The sequence below is a fragment of the Monodelphis domestica genome, chromosome 1 (assembly GCF_027887165.1).
Source record: "Monodelphis domestica isolate mMonDom1 chromosome 1, mMonDom1.pri, whole genome shotgun sequence".
NCBI lineage: Eukaryota > Metazoa > Chordata > Mammalia > Didelphimorphia > Didelphidae > Monodelphis > Monodelphis domestica.
Window position 1 is genome coordinate 555,754,352 of NC_077227.1, and position 22,545 is coordinate 555,776,896.

Sequence of the window (22,545 nt, forward strand, 5' to 3'; positions counted from 1 at the left end):
ATTTTCATACTTAGAAGGTGCCTCAGTATAATAAATACCTGAACAAAGTGTGTTTCTTTAACATATCCAGCTGGCTTCTCTTTCATAATCTCTAATGAAAGAAACCCTAGTATTTCCCAGGGTAGCCAATTCCATTTTTTGATACCTCTAATAGTATTGGGGTAGCTTGGTGGCACAGTGAATAGAGTGCCAGGCCTGGAATCAGGAGGATATGAGTTCAAATCCAATCTTAGCCACTTATTGTGTGAGCTAGGGCAAGTCATTTAATCCTGTGTGTCTCAGCTTCCTCATCTGTAAAATGAACAGAAAGAAATGGCAAACCACTCTAGTATCTGTCCCAAGAAAACCCCAAATGAGGTTGCAAAAGGTCAGATATGACTAATTGATTAAACAACAACAAAATTTATTTGAGCAGCTAATGATTTAGTGAATGGATTCACTAATCCAGACCTGGATTCAAGTAGACCCATCTTCCCAAGTTCAATATGTGGCCTTAGGCACTCTTATGAGCTGTATGACTCTAGGCAAGTCATTTGACTATGTTTGCATGGGTTTCCTCATCTGCAAAATAAGCTAGAGAAGGAAATGGTGGATCACTCCAGGGTCTTTCCAAGGAAACCTCAAATGGGGCCACAGAGTTGAACACAACTGTAACAACTGAAAGCAATTATTAGTAAGTTTTTCCTTATCCCAAATTTAAAATTTCCTCTTTTCCATGTGTACCTATGGCTCCCTCTTTGCCTTTTGAGGTCAACAGAACAAGTCTAATATGTCTTCCACAAGACAGCACTTCAAATATTTGAAGAGAACATTCATGTCTAACTCTGAGCCTTTTCTTTTCCAGGCTAACATCTCCAATCCCTTCATCAAGTCACATAGCAAATTGGTGATAGAGTCAGGACTAGAATTCAAGTCTCCTGGTTCCCAGTACTTTGATCCTTTCACTCTACCACACTGAATTTTACTAGGGAAAATCTCAACAAAAGCCATGGCCCTTTCTTACTCTACCTTTAGGAGCATAATGCACAGTAAAAGCAAGCATCATGAATAAAAAAAAAAGTTTCAAGGGCACTTACAACTTGGTGAGTGGTGAGAGCTAAGTATTGTTCATCAAATAGCTATAAAATCAGGAATTAAGAAATAAAATGAAATAAAATGCACATGAGAGTAAGTTCAAAACCCTTTCTCAATCTTGGAAACAGTTGTTCCGAATCTGGCATGGTTTCTAAATCCATCACATCCCTCGTAATTCGTTTTCATCACATTATTGATTATTGTTTTTCCCTTAAGTATGCTCCCCAGGACAATTGGAAAAGGGAGTGAATTAGAGCATTTATCCTGAAAGGAACATGCAATCAGAGCAGGCTGGTGGCTCAAGGTTACCCTGCCAATACAGTGACCTCAGATTGCTTCTGCTTTCTTTAGGGCAGATCCATTTACTCAGCTAAAGTAACAAGTAGTTTTATCTGGGGCTGCAATGGGTCTCGTTTATTTGGCAAAGCTGAGACTCATAAGATGTCAGAGCTAAAAAGTACCTTAGAAAGCATCTAATATAATCACCACATTTTGCAGAGGAGGAAACTGAGGCCCAAAGAGATCAGCTGACTTGCTATATAGTAAATTAGACTTGTGCTTCATCATTCCCAGTCCAGGAACTCTTTTTTTTTTCATTGTGCTATGCTAGTAAGGAATGATTGTATCACCATCATCTACTATATTAGCTTGGGGGTGGGAGGAGACATTTTGGAGAAGAGCTAGACTTGGAGTCAAGGGTGCTAGTTCAAATCCTTGATCATATTAGCTCTGTAACTTGACAAATCCATCTAACCTCTCTGGGACTTCTCTGTTTCTTCCTCTGGTTAAAATGGAGAGGAGAGTGAATTTGCTGATATCTTCAAAGTCCCTTCCAATTCTAAATCCTATAACTTATTTTCCCAAGTCATTTTCTTATGGCCCTTATCAGATTTGGGAAAATAATGAAATTTTTGTGGATGGATCCCAGCCCATCACAAGAAACTGTCAGTTCCATAAGAAGACCTATCTTTCATATATTCAGGGCAGTGGCCTGACCATGCCCAATAAAAATTTAATCATGATGTATCTTTCAGACAAATAGTCCTTTGCTTGTTTTAGGATAATGCCAGGCTGCCAACATGCTCTCCTTAAAGTATTTAAGCCCTGACTTTTTTTGGTTTTGCTTTGATTTTTTGGTGGATGAGTCCATCTACACTTCATTCACCATTAAGAAAGTTTTCCTTGACTCCGATTTGCCAGCAACTGCTTTTACTCTCTTAAAAACAGCCTTTCCAGGCAGGGAAGACACTTGTAGTTGATTGGATATGCTTTCATGACTTCTCTTGACTGTTGCTGTTAATGAAAATTATGTCAGAGTACTTTAAGAGGTATGGAAAGATTTCACTAGGAAATAAAATGGGGTCAGCAAACATGCTAGATTTGGCAGTAGAGGATCTGATTTGACATTGGGAAAATTATTTCCTCTCTTGGGATCCAAGTTTCCTCTTCTGTAAAATGCCAGGATGAGACTAATATCCTCTGAGATTCCTTACAGATTTTGATCCTAAGTTAAATGAAAAAGTCAATTTTTTCTGGTAATGTAAAGAAAGAAATAGGAACTTCCAGTTTCATTGCAATATAGCTTACATTTTGAGGGCCTTATTACTTAGTAATATTCCATAATCCTTATTCCTCAACATGTTATTAAACTCTTTGCTGCCTAATAATCTAGAGACTATCTCTAGGAATTTAAATCTTTCATTTCTAAAAATCTTGTTCTACTCCTCCTTGCTGCCTTCTTTCCCCTACATCCCCCATATCCATTATTTCAGGCAGATCCCAGGCAGGCTTCACTTCACTCCCTACATCTTAGAGTCAACTTTTTGAGAACTGCCATGATTTGAGAACCTAGTAGTTTATCCTCCTCTCACCCCAGCCAACCCATCCAAGTTCTAGAACCATGATCAAATCAACTCCCTCATTGTTCCTGGAAGGAGTATGTTGGTCTATTACCCAGTGGATCTACTCATCATCCCTGTAACTTTCTAGACCTAAGATCCTCTCACTGTTTACTGTATTGTCTGTCTCATATTAGAATATAAACTCCTTGAGGTCGGAGACTGTCTTTACTTTTATATTTGTAAACATAACATTTAGCACAGTACTTGGGGTGTAGAAACCCCTAAAAATGCTTTTTTTATACTCTGATTTAGTGAAATGCAGATGAATCTTACTTCTAATGATAGCACTGCTTTCAGTTGAAAGCTTGGCATTTAACTTTTCCAAAAACACTCAGTATAATGGGTCATAGATTCCTTTGCAGAATGTATAAGCAATGAATGCTAGCATGACTTAAGTGGGAAATAATTCATTAACAAGCTTGGGCTTCTGGTCTTTCTCAAGTAAAAGGGTGCATTTCCTCTTGCTAATTACTTGTATTTAGTGTTCCAAAGAACTGTTTGGAAACCAAGCAGCTCATTCTTGTTATGGATGAATCTGTGGCTAAAATTGCCAGTGTAGCTCTCCCCAGGCCCTTGTTTAAACCCAACAAGCAGCATTCAATGTATTAGTTCAGCCCTAGTGGAACAAAAGTCATAGCTATTGCTGGGACTAAGGGGTATCTCTGAAGGGCATGGACACCAAATAGATTATCATATGTAAACAATTGGGTCTTAGGACTCAGGAATCGGGAAGAGCATTTTAAGGAGGGTGCCTGCTGGAATTCCTTGAGATTGAAATAACTTGTATTGCCTCTCCATCACCCTAAAACCCAAGGGCAAACTTGAAATTGGAAGAAAGTGTCATCTAATGTTATGTTATGTTGTTACTAGATGACTTGAAGTCTTCCTGCCAGCAGATGATTGCTTTTAGCTTGTTTAAAGAGAATGAGGCAGGGCACCTCTAATGAAAACACTCCCCTTAATCAGTCACAGCCTCCTAATAACCTTCTGGAAAAGGCTGAGAATGAAATACTGGAGAGCATCTGTGCCATGAAAAGCACTGTTTTTCCCCAATAACCTTCCCCCATTTCATCTACTCAACAATGCTGCTTTGTTGTGGTTCATAAGGAAACTTTTCAAGGTATCTTCCCAGTTACACTGCCAACAAAGAAGCTAAAGTTACAGCAGGTTTGCTGTGTAATTATAAATACCAATATTCTTAGTTGTAGTTATTTTAAATCCAAAGGGGAGGAGTATCCCCTCTATAAATCTCCTTCCAACTAATACATTTTTTTTTTCAAAATTATGAAATTCTAGCCTTTAATTGAGTTAGACGTTATTTTCACTACCTGGTTCAACAATAAGCTATTTCAGTGGAAACTTTAGAGAGTTTGTCTGTGGCTAACAGAGAAGTTAAAAGTATGTTACTGAATAGTTGCTACCCAAAAATAATTGTAGCCTCTCATACTTAAGTGTCCAGAGCCAAGCTTTTCTTTTTCTTTGTCTATCTCATCTTTGAACTTTATTTTTGTCATTGGTGACAATGACCATTCGTCCTGTCTTCCACTCTTTATTTTCTCCCTTTTGTCTTAAATAATCAGTCCCCAAGCTCTGGTGGTTCTACCTTCACAAACTCTTTCATAGAGGGTCATTGAAGGTCCATTAAAAGTCACCTAGTCCAATCTCTTCTCATTTAATATATAAAGAAACCGAGGCCCAAAGAGGTTAAAGCCAAAGTCACAGATAGTAAGTGATAGAGCCAGGATTTGAACCTAGGCTCCAAAACCACTTCACAATATTGCTAGCTATGTACCATGCTACTTGTGCTAGCTGTCCTTTCTTTTTCACTGATACCCATCAATTGTGTGACATGTATATAACTGAAAACTCATTACCCTAAAAAAGAACTACATTTCCCGGGAGCCCACTGACTTCCTAGCCTTACATACTTCCTGTAGACAGAGGATATTTGCTAGTGGGTGATCCTCTTGGGCCTCTTTGGCTTGATGACAGTGAGCATGGTGGTAGTAAGGTGAGTGTTTGAAAATCAGCCATGATCAGCCATGGGCCCATGGTCTTTATTTTATATCTCTTTTATTACTTTATTTCTAATGATCTTTAATAAATCTCCTTAAACATAATATTTTTATTATTGACATTAATTTTAATTTTTGCGCATGGGAGGCACAGACACAGAATGTTCCTGCATTATGAGCCATATCGAAGAAGGCTCTGTGCTCCATGACCAAAGCAGAATTGCAGAATATCAAAAGAAACATGAGATCCACACATTTAGAGACATCTCCATCTCAAATATTTTATACAGGCTATTTTTGTCCAATTTGTGGTAGATTCTTCTGAGCCTCTATTGGTCTGATCAGCCATAGTTTGACACACTATACATCGATCCCTGATATTGGAATTTCATTTTGGTCCTCTTTAGTTACTAAGGACAAAATCAACCATTCAATCATGCATCATTTCTCAGAACAATGTAAATAAATAAAAATTACATAGGATTATAACTCTCAATTATATTTATTAATTCATGTATCCATTTAAAACCACTATCTTCTGTCTTAGAATCAATGCTGTATATTGGTTCTAAGGCAGAAGAGCAGTAAGGACTAGGCAATGGGAGGGGGGGTATAAGTGATTTACTAAGGGTAACATAGCTGGGAAGCCTCTGTGGTGAAATATGAACACAGGACTTCCTGTCTGCAGACCTGACTCCCAATCCACTGAGCCACTTACTCAGTTATATTTAAATAAGGATGTAGTCCTCCACCCCAGCTCCCCATTTAAGTATATGGACCCCCTAATATAGTAAGTGAATCTCAAGTTACGAACTCCTGACCTGGATTATAATAGCTTTCTACTTGTTCTCTTTGTCCATAGACTCTTCCTTCTCCAATACATCCTCCACACAACTGCCAGATTAATATTCCCCAAAACTGAGTTCTTACTCTACTGTTACTCTAAAAATATCTAATGGAGCCCTATTGCCTATATGATAAAATACAAATTATTTGGCCTGGCATTTAGGGTCTTTTTGTCATCTATCTCTTACCTACCTTTCCAGTATTTTGGGGGGGCAGGGGTATAATTTCTCTTTGTCTACTCTATCTTTCAAGTTAAATTAGCCTTAACCTACTGACTCTTCCCCATATAGAACATGACATATCCTGGTTCTGTGACTTTCTAAATGCGGTCCTCAATATCTGGAGTGTGCTTCCTACTCAGTTTAATTTTCCCCCCCAGGATCTCTTGTCTCTTTCCAAGTATGACTCAGGAACTAGCTTGCACAAGAGGAGTTTTTTTTCTTTTCTGGTTCCTCCAATTAATGGTATTCTCATACTCTAGAAGCTGTTCCCTATTGCTTACTAAATGTTATTTGTAGTTGTCTGCTTCTGTAATACTGTATTTCCCATAGGTTCCTTTAGGGATGGGATCATTTTTTGTTTTTAATCTTTGGATCATTTAGCATCTACCATAGTTCTTGCACAGAAAAACTTATGAATATTAGCTGAGCTGCATATGACTGTAACTTACCATCCCAATCTTATCTTCCTTATGCAAATCTTCCTTTCCAGCTAAATTTCCTTTGAGCCAGATTCTCCCTCATTCTAGTTGTGACTGAACTGATGTTGCAACATCAATGATAACAAATCCTAGAATCAACTCAGGTAATCATGTGATTGCCTGAAAGTGTTTACATTATATATGGTTGTTTAAGGTTAATACCTAGTTAGCAAGCTTATTTATTTACTCCGAATCTTCCCTAAAAACAAAACAGGGTTTGGGGGGACTTCCGGTTAAGATGGCGGCTTAGAGAAAGCTGAAGCTCAGATCTCCGGAAAACCCTTCCCGACCGATCTCAAACTAGAAGCTCCTAAGGCGCCGAAATTCAAAACGATCAACAGCACAGACCCTGGGAACCCTCCTCCTGGACCTGGACCCGGTTCAAAAGGTACGGCTCCCCTTAAAAGCCAGAACCCGAGATCCCTCGGACCTCAGGGGTAGGAGCGCAGAGTCCAAGGCTCCCGGAAGCGGCAGCCGCGCCGGGCTCAGAGAGCAGGGTCTGAGGAACAACAACCCTCAGGGTCTTCTACCCAAGTCCCAGTCCGGGTGAAAGTTACTGCCTGGGGCCTCCGCTGCAAAGAGCCGGTTGGTCCGGGTGAAAGTTACTGCCTGGGGCCTCCGCTGCAGAGAGCTGGTCAAAACAACAGCAACCCTCAGGGCGGGCAAGACAGCCTCACGGGCTGGATCCTGCTATCCAATTCTCAGTGAAAGTCTGTGCTCTCGGAGCTTGGGGAAGCGGCAGCCCATCCCCCCGCAGGCCGAGGAAACAGCCTCACGGCCAGGGATTCTGAAGGCAACTTCCGGAAATCGAGCCAGGGGGAGAGTGTGGCCTCGTGGTCCGACCCTTCCATTCCAGTTCCAGTGAGGCATATTCAGTTTAACCCAGGGAACGCTCATAGAACCAACATCTGCCCAGGACTAAAGCCTCTGATCACCAGACAAAGACAAGAAAAGCCAATCCTCCACGTTCAGAGATGACAAACTCCACAGAAGCACAGAAGCCCCAAAATACCAAGAAAAATAAGAAGAAAGGGGCGACTCTGGACACATTCTATGGAGCCAAAATACAAAATACAGAGCAGATAGAAGAAGATATACAAGAAAATTCTCCAAAATCTTCCAAAGGAAATAGAAACTCTCCACAAACCCATGAAGAATTTGAATCAGAAAGGACCAAAAAGATGGAAGCCCTCTGGGAGGAAAAGTGGGAAATGATGCAAAAGAAATTCACGCATCTACAAAACCAGTTTGACCAAACTGTAAAAGAAAACCAGGCTTTAAAGCAAGAACTAATAAAGCAAAGCCAAAACACCAAGAAATTAGAAGAGAACATAAAATATCTCACCGACAAGGTGATAGATCTGGAAAACAGGGGGAGAAGAGAAAATTTAAGAATAATTGGACTCCCAGAAAAGCCAGAAATAAACACCAAACTGGACATGGTGATACAAGATATAATCAAAGAAAATTGCCCAGAGATTCTAGAACAAGGGGGCAATACAGCCACTGACAGAGCTCACAGAACACCTTCTACACTAAACCCCCAAAAGACAACTCCCAGGAATGTAATTGCCAAATTCCAAAGCTATCAAACAAAAGAAAAAATCCTACAGGAAGCCAGAAAAAGACAATTTAGATATAAAGGAATGCCAATCAGGGTCACACAAGACCTTGCAAGTTCTACGCTGAATGATCGTAAGGCATGGAACATGATCTTCAGAAAGGCAAGAGAGCTGGGTCTCCAACCAAGAATCAGCTACCCAGCAAAACTGACTATATACTTCCAAGGGAAAGTATGGGCATTCAACAAAATAGAAGACTTCCAACTTTTTGCAAAGAAAAGACCAGAGCTCTGTGGAAAGTTTGATACCGAAAATCAAAGAGCAAGGAATACCTGAAAAGGTAAATATTAAGGAAAGGGGAAAAATGTTATCTTCTTTTACTCAAACTCTCTTCTATAAGGACTACATTTATATCAACCTATGTATACTAATATGTGGGGAAAATGTAATGTATAAATAGGGGGTAAAGAAAGACCAAATAGAATAATGGTTCTCACACAAAGATTCACAGGGGAAGGGGAGGGGAAGAAAACTCCTATAAGAAGGAGAGGAAGAGAGGGGGGGGAGGTTTACTTAAACCTCAATCTCAGGGAAATCAACTCTGAGAGGGAAAAACATCCAGATCCATTGGGATCTTGAATTCTATCTTACCCAACAAGGGTAAGGAGAAGGGAAAACCAAGGAGGGGAGGGGGAGAGGGAGAAAAAAAAGGGAGGGAAAGAGAGGGGGGAGGGGGAGGGAACAAAAAGGGAGGGACTAAAAAGGGAAACATCAAGGGAGGGGACAAGGGGGACTGATTCAAAGTAAATCACTGGACTAAAAGGTAGAGCCGAAGAAGAAAAGGTTAGAATTAGGGAAGGCAATCAAAATGCCAGGGAGTCCACAAATGACAATCATAACTTTGAACGTGAATGGGATGAACTCACCCATAAAACGTAGACGAATAGCTGAATGGATTAGAATCCAAAACCCTACCATATGTTGTCTTCAAGAAACACACATGAGGCGGGTTGACACCCACAAGGTCAGAATTAAAGGATGGAGTAAGACCTTCTGGGCCTCAACTGATAGAAAGAAGGCAGGAGTGGTAATCATGATATCTGATAAAGCCAATGCAAAAATAGACCTGATCAAAAGGGATAGGGAAGGTAATTATATTTTGTTAAAAGGGACTCTAGACAATGAAGAAATATCATTAATCAACATGTATGCACCAAATAATATAGCACCCAAATTTCTAATGGAGAAACTAGGAGAATTGAAGGAAGAAATAGACAATAAAACCATACTAGTGGGAGACCTAAACCAACCATTATCAAATTTAGATAAATCAAATCAAAAAATAAATAAGAAAGAGGTAAAAGAAGTGAATGAAATCTTAGAAAAATTAGAATTAATAGACATATGGAGAAAAATAAATAGGGATAAAAAGGAATACACCTTCTTCTCAGCACCACATGGCACATTCACAAAAATTGACCATACATTAGGTCACAGAAACATAGCACACAAATGCAAAAAAGCAGAAATAATGAATGCAGCCTTCTCAGATCACAAGGCAATAAAAATAATGATTAGTAATGGTACATGGAAAACCAAATCTAAAACCAATTGGAAATTAAACAATATGATACTCCAAAACCGTTTAGCTAAAGAAGAAATCATAGAAACAATTAATAATTTCATCAAGGAAAATGACAATGGCGAAACATCCTTTCAAACCTTTTGGGATGCAGCCAAAGCGGTAATCAGAGGCAAATTCATATCCCTGAAAGCTCATATTAACAAACAAGGGAGAGCAGAGATCAATCAATTGGAAATGCAATTGAAAAAACTCGAAAGCGATCAAATTAAAAACCCCCAGCAGAAAACCAAATTAGAAATCCTAAAAATTAAGGGAGAAATTAATAAAATCGAAAGTGATAGAACTATTGATTTAATAAATAAGACAAGAAGCTGGTACTTTGAAAAAACAAACAAAATAGACAAAGTACTGGTCAATCTAATTAAAAAAAGGAAGGAAGAAAAGCAAATTCACAGCATTAAAGATGAAAAGGGGGACAGCACCTCCAATGAGGAGGAAATTAAGGCAATCATTAGAAATTACTTTGCCCAATTATATGGCAATAAATACACCAATTTAGGAGAAATGGATGAATATATACAAAAATACAAACTGCCTAGACTAACAGAAGAGGAAATAGAATTCTTAAATAATCCCATATCAGAAATTGAAATCCATCAAGCCATCAAAGAACTTCCTAAGAAAAAATCCCCAGGGCCTGATGGATTCACCTGTGAATTCTATCAAACATTCAGAGAACAGTTAACCCCAATACTATACAAACTATTTGACATAATAAGCAAAGAGGGAGTTCTACCAAACTCCTTTTACGACACAAACATGGTACTGATTCCAAAACCAGGCAGGTCAAAAACAGAGAAAGAAAACTATAGGCCAATCTCCCTAATGAATATAGATGCAAAAATCTTAAATAGGATACTAGCAAAAAGACTCCAGCAAGTGATCAGAAGGATCATTCACCATGATCAAGTAGGATTCATACCAGGGATGCAGGGCTGGTTCAACATTAGGAAAACCATCCACATAATTGACCACATCAACAAGCAAACTAGCAAGAACCACATGATTATCTCAATAGATGCAGAAAAAGCCTTTGATAAAATACAACACCCATTCCTATTAAAAACACTAGAAAGCATAGGAATAGAAGGGTCATTCCTAAAAATAATAAACAGTATATATCTAAAACCAACAGCTAATATCATCTGCAATGGGGATAAACTAGATGCATTCCCAATAAGATCAGGAGTGAAACAAGGATGCCCATTATCACCTCTACTATTTGACATTGTACTAGAAACACTAGCAGTAGCAATTAGAGAAGATAAAGAAATTGAAGGCATCAGAATAGGCAAGGAGGAGACCAAGTTATCACTCTTTGCGGATGACATGATGGTCTACTTAAAGAATCCTAGAGATTCAACCAAAAAGCTAATTGAAATAATCAACAACTTTAGCAAAGTTGCAGGATACAAAATAAACCCACATAAATCATCAGCTTTTCTATATATCTCCAACACAGCTCAGCAGCAAGAACTAGAAAGAGAAATCCCATTCAAAATCACCTTAGACAAAATAAAATACCTAGGAATCTATCTCCCAAGACAAACACAGGAACTATATGAACACAACTACAAAACACTCTCCACACAACTAAAACTAGACTTGAGCAATTGGAAAAACATTAACTGCTCATGGATAGGACGAGCCAATATAATAAAAATGACCATCCTACCCAAACTTATTTATCTATTTAGTGCCATACCCATTGAACTACCAAAATACTTCTTCACTGATTTGGAAAAAACCATAACAAAGTTCATTTGGAAGAACAAAAGATCAAGGATATCCAGGGAAATAATGAAAAAAAACACATATGATGGGGGCCTTGCAGTCCCAGACCTCAAACTATATTACAAAGCAGCAGTCATCAAAACAATTTGGTACTGGCTAAGAAACAGAAAGGAAGATCAGTGGAATAGACTGGGGGAAAACGACCTCAGCAAGACAGTATACGATAAACCCAAAGATCCCAGCTTTTGGGACAAAAATCCACTATTCGATAAAAACTGCTGGGAAAATTGGAAGACAGTGTGGGAGAGACTAGGAATAGATCAACACCTCACACCCTACACCAAGATAAATTCAAAATGGGTGAGTGACTTAAACATAAAGAAGGAAACCATAAGTAAATTGGGTAAACACAGAATAGTATACATGTCAGACCTTTGGGAGGGGAAAGGCTTTAAAACCAAGCAAGATATAGAAAGAATCACAAAATGTAAAATAAATAATTTTGACTACATCAAACTAAAAAGCTTTTGTACAAACAAAACCAATATAACTAAAATCAGAAGGGAAACAACAAATTGGGAAAAAATCTTCATAGAAACCTCTGACAAAGGTTTAATTACTCATATTTATAATGAGCTAAATCAATTGTACAAAAAATCAAGCCATTCTCCAATTGATAAATGGGCAAGGGAAATGGATAGGCAGTTCTCAGATAAAGAAATCAAAACTATTAACAAGCACATGAAGAAGTGTTCTACATCTCTTATAATCAGAGAGATGCAAATCAAAACAACTCTGAGGTATCACCTCACACCTAGCAGATTGGCTAACATAACAGCAAAGGAAAGTAATGAATGCTGGAGGGGATGTGGCAAAGTAGGGACATTAATTCATTGCTGGTGGAGTTGTGAACTGATCCAACCATTCTGGAGGGCAATTTGGAACTCTGCCCAAAGGGCGACAAAAGAATATCTACCCTTTGACCCAGCCATAGCACTGCTGGGTCTGTACCCCAAAGAGATAATGGACACAAAGACTTGTACAAAAATATTCATAGCTGCGCTCTTTGTGGTGGCCCAAAACTGGAAAACGAGGGGATGCCCATCAATTGGGGAATGGCTGAACAAACTGTGGTATATGTTGGTGATGGAATACTATTGTGCTCAAAGGAATGATAAGGTGGAGAAGTTCCATGGAGACTGGAACAACCTCCAGGAAGTGATGCAGAGCGAGAGGAGCAGAACCAGGAGAACATTGTACACAGAGACTAATACACTGTGGTATAATCGAACGTAATGGACTTCTCCATTAGGGGCGGTGTAATGTCCCTGAACAACTTTCAGGGATCCAGGAGAAAAAAAAACACCATTCATAAGCAAAGGATAAACTATGGGAGTGGAAACACCGAGAAAAAGCAACTGCCTGAATACAGAGGTTGAGGGGACATGACAGAGGATAGACTTTAAATGAACACTCTAATGCAAATACTATCAACAAAGCAATGGGTTCAAATCAAGAAAACATCTAATGCCCAGTGGACTTACGCGTCGGCTATGGGGGGTGGGGGGGAGGAAAAGAAAATGATCTATGTCTTTAACGAATAATGCTTGGAAATGATCAAATAAAATATATTTAAAAAAAAAAACAAAACAGGTTTTCTTGACTTAAATATCATTTAATTATTAGGCACGGAGAATAAAAAATATAGGAACTGGTTAGAACTTTGGATTGCTGTGTTTTATGGAACTGTGAAATTAACTAATTTTACATGACATTTGAAAATCACTTTTATTTTATTGCAATCTTCATTACAATGGGACCTAATTTGGGATTGCCAAAAGAGATAGAGTACAAGAACATGAAGATGAACCTAAAGAGGAGTCTATGACAGCTAGAGATCAGAACTTGGTCATTCAGTTCCTACTTGGGGGGGAAAAAGGCTCATTGGCTTCCTGAATTCAGTGTAAGCTCAGAAAAGAAATGAAAAAATGAAGACACCTAACCATCTTCATTTTCTTGGTGGAGAAACCTAAAAGTAATATTATACTGATTGAAGATATAGGAAAAAAGTAATAAGGAAAGTAGAATAACTTGAATTAAGAACACTCCCAGTGCCATGATACTAATTTGGATTCTCATTATATCCACCTAGAGCATTATAATAGATTTCTATTTTAATAAACTCCTCACCTCCTGCCTTTCCTCACTCCAATTGATCCTAGACATCACTACTAAACTGATTTCCTCAATATCAGATGCACTACCCAATAACTTTTGATGACTGTATCCACTACTTACGTGTTGTGTGATCTTGGGAAAGTCCACTCTCTGGACTTCGGTTTCCTTACTTGCGAAATGAGAGTTGGATAAAAGGTCTCTAAGGTTTCTTTCCACTCTAAGTCTTGTGATCCCCCACTGCCTAGTGTCTAAAAGCCCAAACTTCATAACCTAATATCCAAGACCTTCATTCTAATCTTTTCTCTTACTGCTCCTTCATGGACTTTGTGCTACAGCTAAATTAGTCAACTCTTCCAACTCTGAGCCAAATTGTTTCCTCCCCCATCCCTGAATGCCTCTCCCAACCTCACACCATCTTAATCTCCTTGTAATGAAATTCTACTCATCTCTTCAAGTCTCCCTCAAATGCTATTTCTTCCATGAAGTTTTCTTTCCCTTACCCCCTCCCCATCACATTCCAGAAGTGATTTTTTTTTCCAGCTGACTTCATAGCTCCTCTTAGAGACTTCTTTATAATTTTCTATTTCAATTATTGGTCTAACTGTCACTGATTATAAACTTTAAATTTGGCAAAAACAAGGAGATCATTTCATTCTATGCCCTCACTTGACAGGAATAAACAGAGGCACAGAGAGGGGAAGTAATTTGCCCAAAACCATATAGGGACTAAGTAGGAGAGTTGAGATTGAAACTCAAGGTTCTAACCATCTCACAGAATTTAAAAAAAAAAAAAAAAGGAAGCTGCTTGGGAACAAATGACAACTCATCTATCTTACTTCTCTTGATTAATATGCTGGCTCTAAAAGCAAAGTTGAAAGCTATGAAATATTGTTAGCAAAGTTGATCTTTGTATGGATTACATCATAGTAATTTCTTGCCCAGTCCTTTATATGTAGGAAATGAGAAGCCTATCTGAAAGTCTGGCTTGGTTTTTCAGTTTTCTTGTTCCTTTTTAAATCCTTCATTCTTTTCCCTGAGAAAATCCAGGATAGAGAAAGGAAAGTTGTTACCAAGGATATCAGAACAGTAGGATTATAATATGGAATAGTAGAAAGAACCCTGACTGGTCAAGTGTCAGACTTTTTGAGAGACTTAGAGACTGGAGAGCATTGTAAAGATATCTATTCCAACCCACTCATTTTGGGTGGAAAGAACCTAGGCTTATTGAGGGGAAGTGACTTGCCCAAGGTCATATAGTTAGCAAGTAGCAGAACTAGCATTCCAAACCAGTTTCTCTGACTCCAACTCTTTCCATTAGACCATAATGTCTCACTAGTGCTGGCCTGACTGAGCTGGGAATCTGTGTTAGGAAAACCTCTCTCTTGGAGAAAAAGTGTGAGGGGGGCATGGTAGAGAAAATTCTCCCTTTTCTTTTTGTCTACCTGAAAAGTTCTTCCAAAGTAGCCATATAGATAACCAAGGACAGATAGAAGAGAGGATAGATTAACAGATGGCATATTTATATGGATGAAGACTACGACAACAGATCAAACAGACCATGTCAGGCCTTCCCTGCCAGATAAACTGCTCTTGGGGAACCGAGGCTGGAGATAAAATCCTGATTCCAGAGCAACTGCACTGGCTGTCCCCAATCCATAACATACTCCCTCTTTATCAACCTGTCTAGAATCTTCCATTAATGGAAACTCCTTAAAGAAAAGAGGTTCTTGTTTTTGCTTTCCTATCACTCATGTAAAGTATGGGAAACATGGTAAGTGCTTAAGAAATGCCATTATTTCTTATTATATCTTAAGATAAAATAAGAAATTGATTTGGAAGCATGTGTCCCCTAGAACAAAGTTTAGAAAGGTAGAACTGGAAGGGAACTGAGAGACAGATTGTTAAATCAAACCCCCTGTTTTAAACCCTTACCTTCTATCTTAGAATCAATAAAATATGTTGGTTCCAAGGCAGAAGAGTGGTAAGGATTAGACAATGGGAGTTAAGTGACTTGTTCAGGGTCACACAGGAATTGTCTGAGGTTAAATTTAAACCCAGGATATCCTGTCTTTAGGCCTGGCTCTCAATCCATTGAGCTGCATAGTTACCCCCTAAACTCCACTGTTTTACAGATGAGACAACTAAAGCCCAAGTAATTTGTTCAAGGTCACACAGGAAACTAATGGCAAAATAGTGATTAGAATCAGTTTTGTGACTGCTAAACTAATGTGATTATTATTATCCTATACTGCCTTTCACTCTTAACTTCTCTGATAGCAGCATCTTTGTCTGCAGTTTGGGGTAGGTAAAGAGAGCCCAGACTTGTGTGTGATCCTTTTAGTTTGGGGAACTCTCAGTATGGAAACTTTCTCTCAGTATAGATAGACAACTGCTTCCCAGGGCAGGGATTGCTGGCATATTGGGAAAACACATTGACTTTGGAATTAAAGGATGTAGGTCCAAAACATATCTTAGTTACTTTCTATATGGGTAAGTGACAAATCTTCCGTGAAATAAAGAGGCTAGGTGGACTAGGAGGCCTTCAATATCCTTTCTAATTCTCCAACGATGATTCTAAGACTTGCCCATTATCACGCAGCAAATAGGAAAGGCAGAATTTGAATTTAGCTCTTCCTAATTCTAAGGTTAGCCTTTTAGCAGCCAGGATAAGATGCTTCGTTCTTGTGCTACTTTTACAAATACAACAGTCAATATCTGTTGTGTTAACTTCTTCTTATGAAAATTACATGAGATTGTTATGGGCATGGAAGGATACCCTTGGGGTTCGGGAAGGGTGCCTTTTGCAAGCATGCAATGACTCCAAAACTTAGCTTAAAAACAAAAGAGATTTATTAATTTAGAAAGTAATGTTGAGAGTGGCCAGGAGAACAGCAAGTTGGGGAGCAGTTCCCTGGGAGGACAGCATGAAAGAAAAGGCTGTTCCCCCATGGGGACAGCGTGGATGGAGAAGCTGTCCCCCCCCCCCCCCATGACATCAGTTCTGGGGATTTTATACATTCTTCACAACAGTTAGTCACTCAGGCATGAGATGAGGTGATCATACTGGGGTCTGCCTGGGGACATAAAGATTCCTTAGTTTTAGGGGACAAACAGATGTCTGATAGGATCGAGGTGTGGTCTGAAGGTGCATCTTTCTGACCATCTAGAGGACGATCAAAGGAAGATAGTCATCTCAGGACCCTAGAGTTATTGGATTAGAGTAATTGTATTAGAGTAATTGGATATTTTTTTAGTCTCAGAGTCAGGAAAACAACAAGGGAGTTCCCCAGACAATAGTTCGCCTGGGTTTCTGGGGTACAGTGCCCATGTCAAGATCATAGTATCATAGACTTAAAGGTACCTGAGAGATGATCTAGCTGATTTTAGGCAAAAAATCTGACTTACATGGAGGGGAAATGACTTGCCCAAATATGAGAGTTGGGATTCAAACCCAAGCCATTTCACTCTTTCTTCTATTTTGTAGGTAGAGATTTGGGGGTAGCTATGTAACTAGGTAGATTGAGTGCTAAACTTGGAGTCAGGAAGACCAGAATTCAAATCCAGTTTTAGACACTAATGTAACCTTGGGCAAATCACTTGTTTGCCTCAGTTTTTCCATCTGTAAAATGAGGACAAGGTGATAAGGATCATGTGAGATAGTGATTGTACAATTCTTAGCACACTAAGCACTATGTAAATCCTTTCTTACAACCTGGTGATGTGACCTGGTGAGTCATTTAACCTCTATATGTCTCAATTTCTTCATTTGAAAAATGGTAATGATAATAAAATCTACCTTCTATGGTTGTTCAAGGACTAAATGCTTAGCACAGTCTGGCACATAGTAGCAGATTAATAAATGTTTGTTCCTTCCCTTCCCTTTAACATAGGGCGTGTGGAGGAGGGATGCACGACGGATGTCCAGAGTTACTGATTGTGTTAAAATTGTATGTTGTTCTGGTTCCTTCTTTTAGTTAATATAGTAAATTTATAAGTAGCCAGTAAAAAGTAACAATAGTAGGAAGTAAGAGTGCAAAAAGGAAGCTAGAAGTCACTTACAGACCATCCTGTAGATCAAAGGAACAAAATTGTTACTCAAAAACTGTTTTCATAAATTAACTAAAAGTCACATCCTGAGACTATGTGCTAAATCAGAGGAGGCAATCTAGGCATTAGTGTAAGGGCTAATTTACTAACTGCCCATGGTCTGTAAGCTTCATATAAATTCCAGACATCCACAGTAAGACCAGCAGAACATCAAATAATAATAATATTAATTTTGAGATGATATAGAAATGCTAATGAACTAACCTCAATGTGGCACAGATAAGTATTAGTATGTTCACCACCAAAATCCTATAAAAATGAGACTCCAAATTTCTGCCCCTGGACACTTTTCTGTTTCCTAAGGGACCCTTCTGATCCAGTGCTCCTAACTCGAATCTGTGGTCACATGAGTGACTCTCCCTTCCCTCATTCTCTTCTTCCTTATCTGCCTCAGTTTCCCCCTTCCCCAATTTATCTCTGCACTTTATGTGCCATTTGCCCTTTTACTTTCTGTACCTTATTAAAGTGTGATTGAAACATTACTCCCCACTGCCATCATTGTTTTCCCCCCAAAGTATCTAAAGAACTAGCTGCTCTTGTCCCTATATGATCTGGAGGGACACTCTTGTATTCCTATCCTCTTATTCAAATAAGAATTTCAAAAATCAATGAGCAATCACTGACAAGACATTTTCAGACATGTCATTGTTTCACACACGGTTATTATTGGTTTTATGTAACTGATTTTCTTTGTCATAACTGTGGGTTCCATTTGGTGGACAGAGTGTGGGGAGGGTTAGTCAATAACTGGGGTGAAAAAAAACCCTCAAAGGAATCAATAAAAGTCTTTGTTTAAAAGAGAAAGAAATTCATACTGCCCCACAAACAATGGGATTGCTTTACAGTCCAGGTGAGCCCTCACTAAACAGATGGTATTCTGAATAATTAAGTAGGGTGTATTGAAAATGAGGTTTTAATTTACACTTGGTATTTATCTATCACCTGTTAGTGGTGAGGATTTTGTTAAATTGTCATAGTATCTCTTGGAGTTCTCTGAGAACAGGCTTCCAAACAACTCTTCATCTCAAAGTAGGATTAAAGCTGGGAGAGGGGTGTGTGGGTGGAATTCTGTATCTTCTTCCTTCCTACTTTTCTTAAAGGCAACTACTGACCTGTTAAAAAAGATGACCTTGTTAAAAAGTTTAGCTAGTTCCCATGTGATCTGCTCTGGCTGTGGACCACTACTGAACACAAAGACTAGATAAATCTGCGTTTGAACTACCTTTCAGACAACTAGGTTTGACTTTGTTGTGACTGACCTGAACCCAACAAAGCAAGAAAATCCTCCTAACCTTTCTTCCCCAGACCAGATGCTTTTGTGGAATCTGATGTTACCAGTTTGGCAGCATGGCTTTGGGGTATACCTATGTTGTTGCTTTTTGAAAAGTAAATTTGTATTGATATATTTTGTTTTTACATGACCTACATTTTTCTTTGTATTCTTCTCCTTCCTCCTCCCAGAAAACCATCCTATATAAAAGAATTAAAAAAAAAAAGTAGAAGAAAAATCTTTTCCAAAAACAATATATGCAACATTCTGCACCAGAGAATCTCTAAATTCTGCAAAATAATGTGGAAGGGTATACTTTACAGCAAGCTTGGTAATTTTGCCACTTTCATTTTTTATTATTTTGTGGTTCTTATTTCTATTTACAGTTAGAGATATTTGTGTACATTGCTTTCTTGATTGCTTATTTCACATCTTTTCATGTAAGTTATTTATATTCTTTGGAGGCACACATGGTTTGGAGGCACGCATTCTATTGTCATCCCCCTCTGATGCATCATCCTGCCTAGAAATGACATTGGATTCTCAAAGGTCATGCCACTACCAGTCCTGGGAGGATTTTCAGAGACAAGAGAGCATTTGGTACAGGCTTGGTTCTAGAACCTAGGTCTTCTGGCTCCAGAGCTAGTGATTTTGTTTATATGTATATATACATATATAATATAAATTAATATTTTAATATATTATATTGTAGCATATGTAATCAATATTATATATATGTACATATATATATATATATTAGCTGTAGTACAAGGGAAAGAGGACAGGCATTATTAGAGAATGGGATTAGAAAGAAAAATGGATATTTTTTAGATTTGTCTATAGATTTATCACTGAACAAATTCCAGTGTTTTCTTTGACTTGATTTGGATGCCTTCCAAATGAAGCTCTTCTTTTTTTGCTCCTTACCCTTCTTTCTTTTTCCCTGTCCCTTTGATTCTTCCTTATCCTATCTCTAATTCCCTTCCCCCTCCCACTACCACTAACCTCCCTCTGTCTCCTTCCCCTTCTTCTGCTTCTGTCCACTGTAAATCTCTCACTGTGCTATGCTCCTGACCCTACTCCCCCTGTGCTGGTGGTAGCCTGTAGTTCCCCCAGGGAGGCCCTGAGCTTGCTGCTTTTGCTGAAGCATAATCATGAATTGCACTGTCTGTGGAAATTTCCTTCAACAAATAGATTTTTTTCCAGTTAGTCTTTAAGAAGCTTGGCTATGTGAAGGTCACAAAAGTGCTCCTAAAGAACACAATGCTTTACTCATTTGAAATGCAGCTTTGGAATGTCCAAAGACTTCCTGGTTACCACCTTCATTTTGAGATCCAACTAGGGAGAATCTATACCAGGGAGAAAATGGAACTCACCCAAGTCACTTGCTCTGCCCTGCATTGGACATGACAGGGGCTGGTTGGAGGCTCTTATAGGCTGGGACCTCTGTTCCTCTAGGTTGTCCTCTTAATAAATTAACAAATCCAGTGGTGGGGGGCAGTCAGAGAAGGCTTTGTGTTTGGAATGTTATCTGAATCTGGAAGGGAAGAGGAGACTTGGATAGAGAGATAAGGAGGGAGGGAGGGCATCGCAGGCATGAAATAGAGAATGTATTGAGACTTAGAGAGAAGAATTAGAGAGCTGTATACATGGACCACCAAACAGGCCAGTTTGGCTAAAACATGGAATATGTGAGGGGAATAAGGTGAAATCAATTTAGAAAGCTTGATTGGAGTCAGATTGTATTTTATCCTAGAGGCAATAGGCAGCCACTACAACTGCTTTAACAGAGAAATTACTTGGTCAGATCTGTATTTTAGTGATATCATTTTGACAACTCTGTGAAACACAGATTGAAGAGGGAAAGAAAGTCAGTCAATAATCATTTATTTAGTGCCTGTGTGCCAGGCACTGTGTTAAGGGCTGAAGACATAAAAAAGGGGCAAAACAAGGGCCTGCCCTCAAGGAGTTTGAAGTGTATTATAATGAGCAAATAAATATTTGTAAACAATGACTGAATTTTAGTAGAGACTAAAAGCAATATGCAGGATAAATAAGAAGTAATTAAGTGATAGAACATCCTTAAATTAAGAGGAATGCTTTCTGTAGAATGGTTTCAAACTCACATAGGAATGTGGGGTCACTAAGCCATATATAAAGATCCCTGTGAGTACATATTACCTTAGAAAACCTCATATTAACATTGCCTATATTTTATTGTATTTACATTTTATCTTCTTAAATATTTCCCAATTATATTTTAATCCAGTTCAGATGGCACTCAGGAATGTTATAGGCTGCATAGTGTTTGATATCTTTTCTCTAGAAGACTGAATTTTAGTAGAGACTAAAAGGAAGCTGGGGAAATCAGAATATAGAAATCAGAAGGAAGAACATTCCAGGCTTGGGGAAAAAACAGAGAAAACACTGGAAGTTGAGAGATAGAGTATTTGGATTGTAGAAGAGCAAGGAAGACAATATACCTGGATTAAAGAGGTGGGGAATAAGGTATAAGAAAACTGTAAGAGTGGGAGGGTCTATATCTGTGTTGGCAAACCTATGATGTGCTTGTCAGAGCGTGCCAAAGGGGGCTTCTCCCTTCCCCCTCTTAACATGTGACTGAGGACTTTTCTCACTTCACCTGCCTCTCTGCCCAGCAGTACAATGGAGATCTTCTGCTGGGGGCCATCAGTCCACGACGCCTTGACAGAGTCACACATGGTAGCTGGGGAGACCACAGAGTAGTCCTTGGCGAGATGTGACTGCCCACTCTATCCCCCTTGCATGACTTCTTTCATCAATGCCCCTTACCTATGAATTGGCATGACTATTATTTACCCTAGTCTCAAAAGAAATAATGCAAGAGCAAAACACCTGTACCCTAATTCTCCAAAACATCACCAAAAGATCAGACCCTTAAACCGAATCCCCAAAAGACTATCATGGGTTAACTTTTACTTAGTTACATAATTCCCAGCAAAACCGCAGCTACCGGCCAAGCCAAAAACTTTCCCACATACAGAAGCCTAGTCTCATGAAGTCAGCACACAAATCAATCATAGAGGCCCAAGCGATAAGTACAAGTACATTAAGCTTCAATATGCCTCAGTGACTTGATCACACAAATCAGTAACTCACTAGAAGCCACCAGTCTAAATTTGAATTGTGTTCTCAGACCCCTCAGCCTCCATGATATGATTGTTGAATTGTCTTCTAAGAACTGCTGATTAATTATTCCATTTTATTAAAAGCAATACATAATTTTCCTTGATTGTTTGTAAGCTCAAAACTTCTCACAGGGTAATGAGAAAATTAAGCCACCTGTGACAAAATCATTTATCTTGTGTGCAACCTTTATTCTGTCTGTAATCACAATTCAAGAATATAGATTGTTAATCAAGTGATTTGTTAAAAGTTGATGTATCACTTCTCCAATGATCTCTCTTTGATTTTGTGTATATGCGTGCCAAGAGAATGGGTATAAAAATAAAGATCAGACATCGGGAAAGTGGA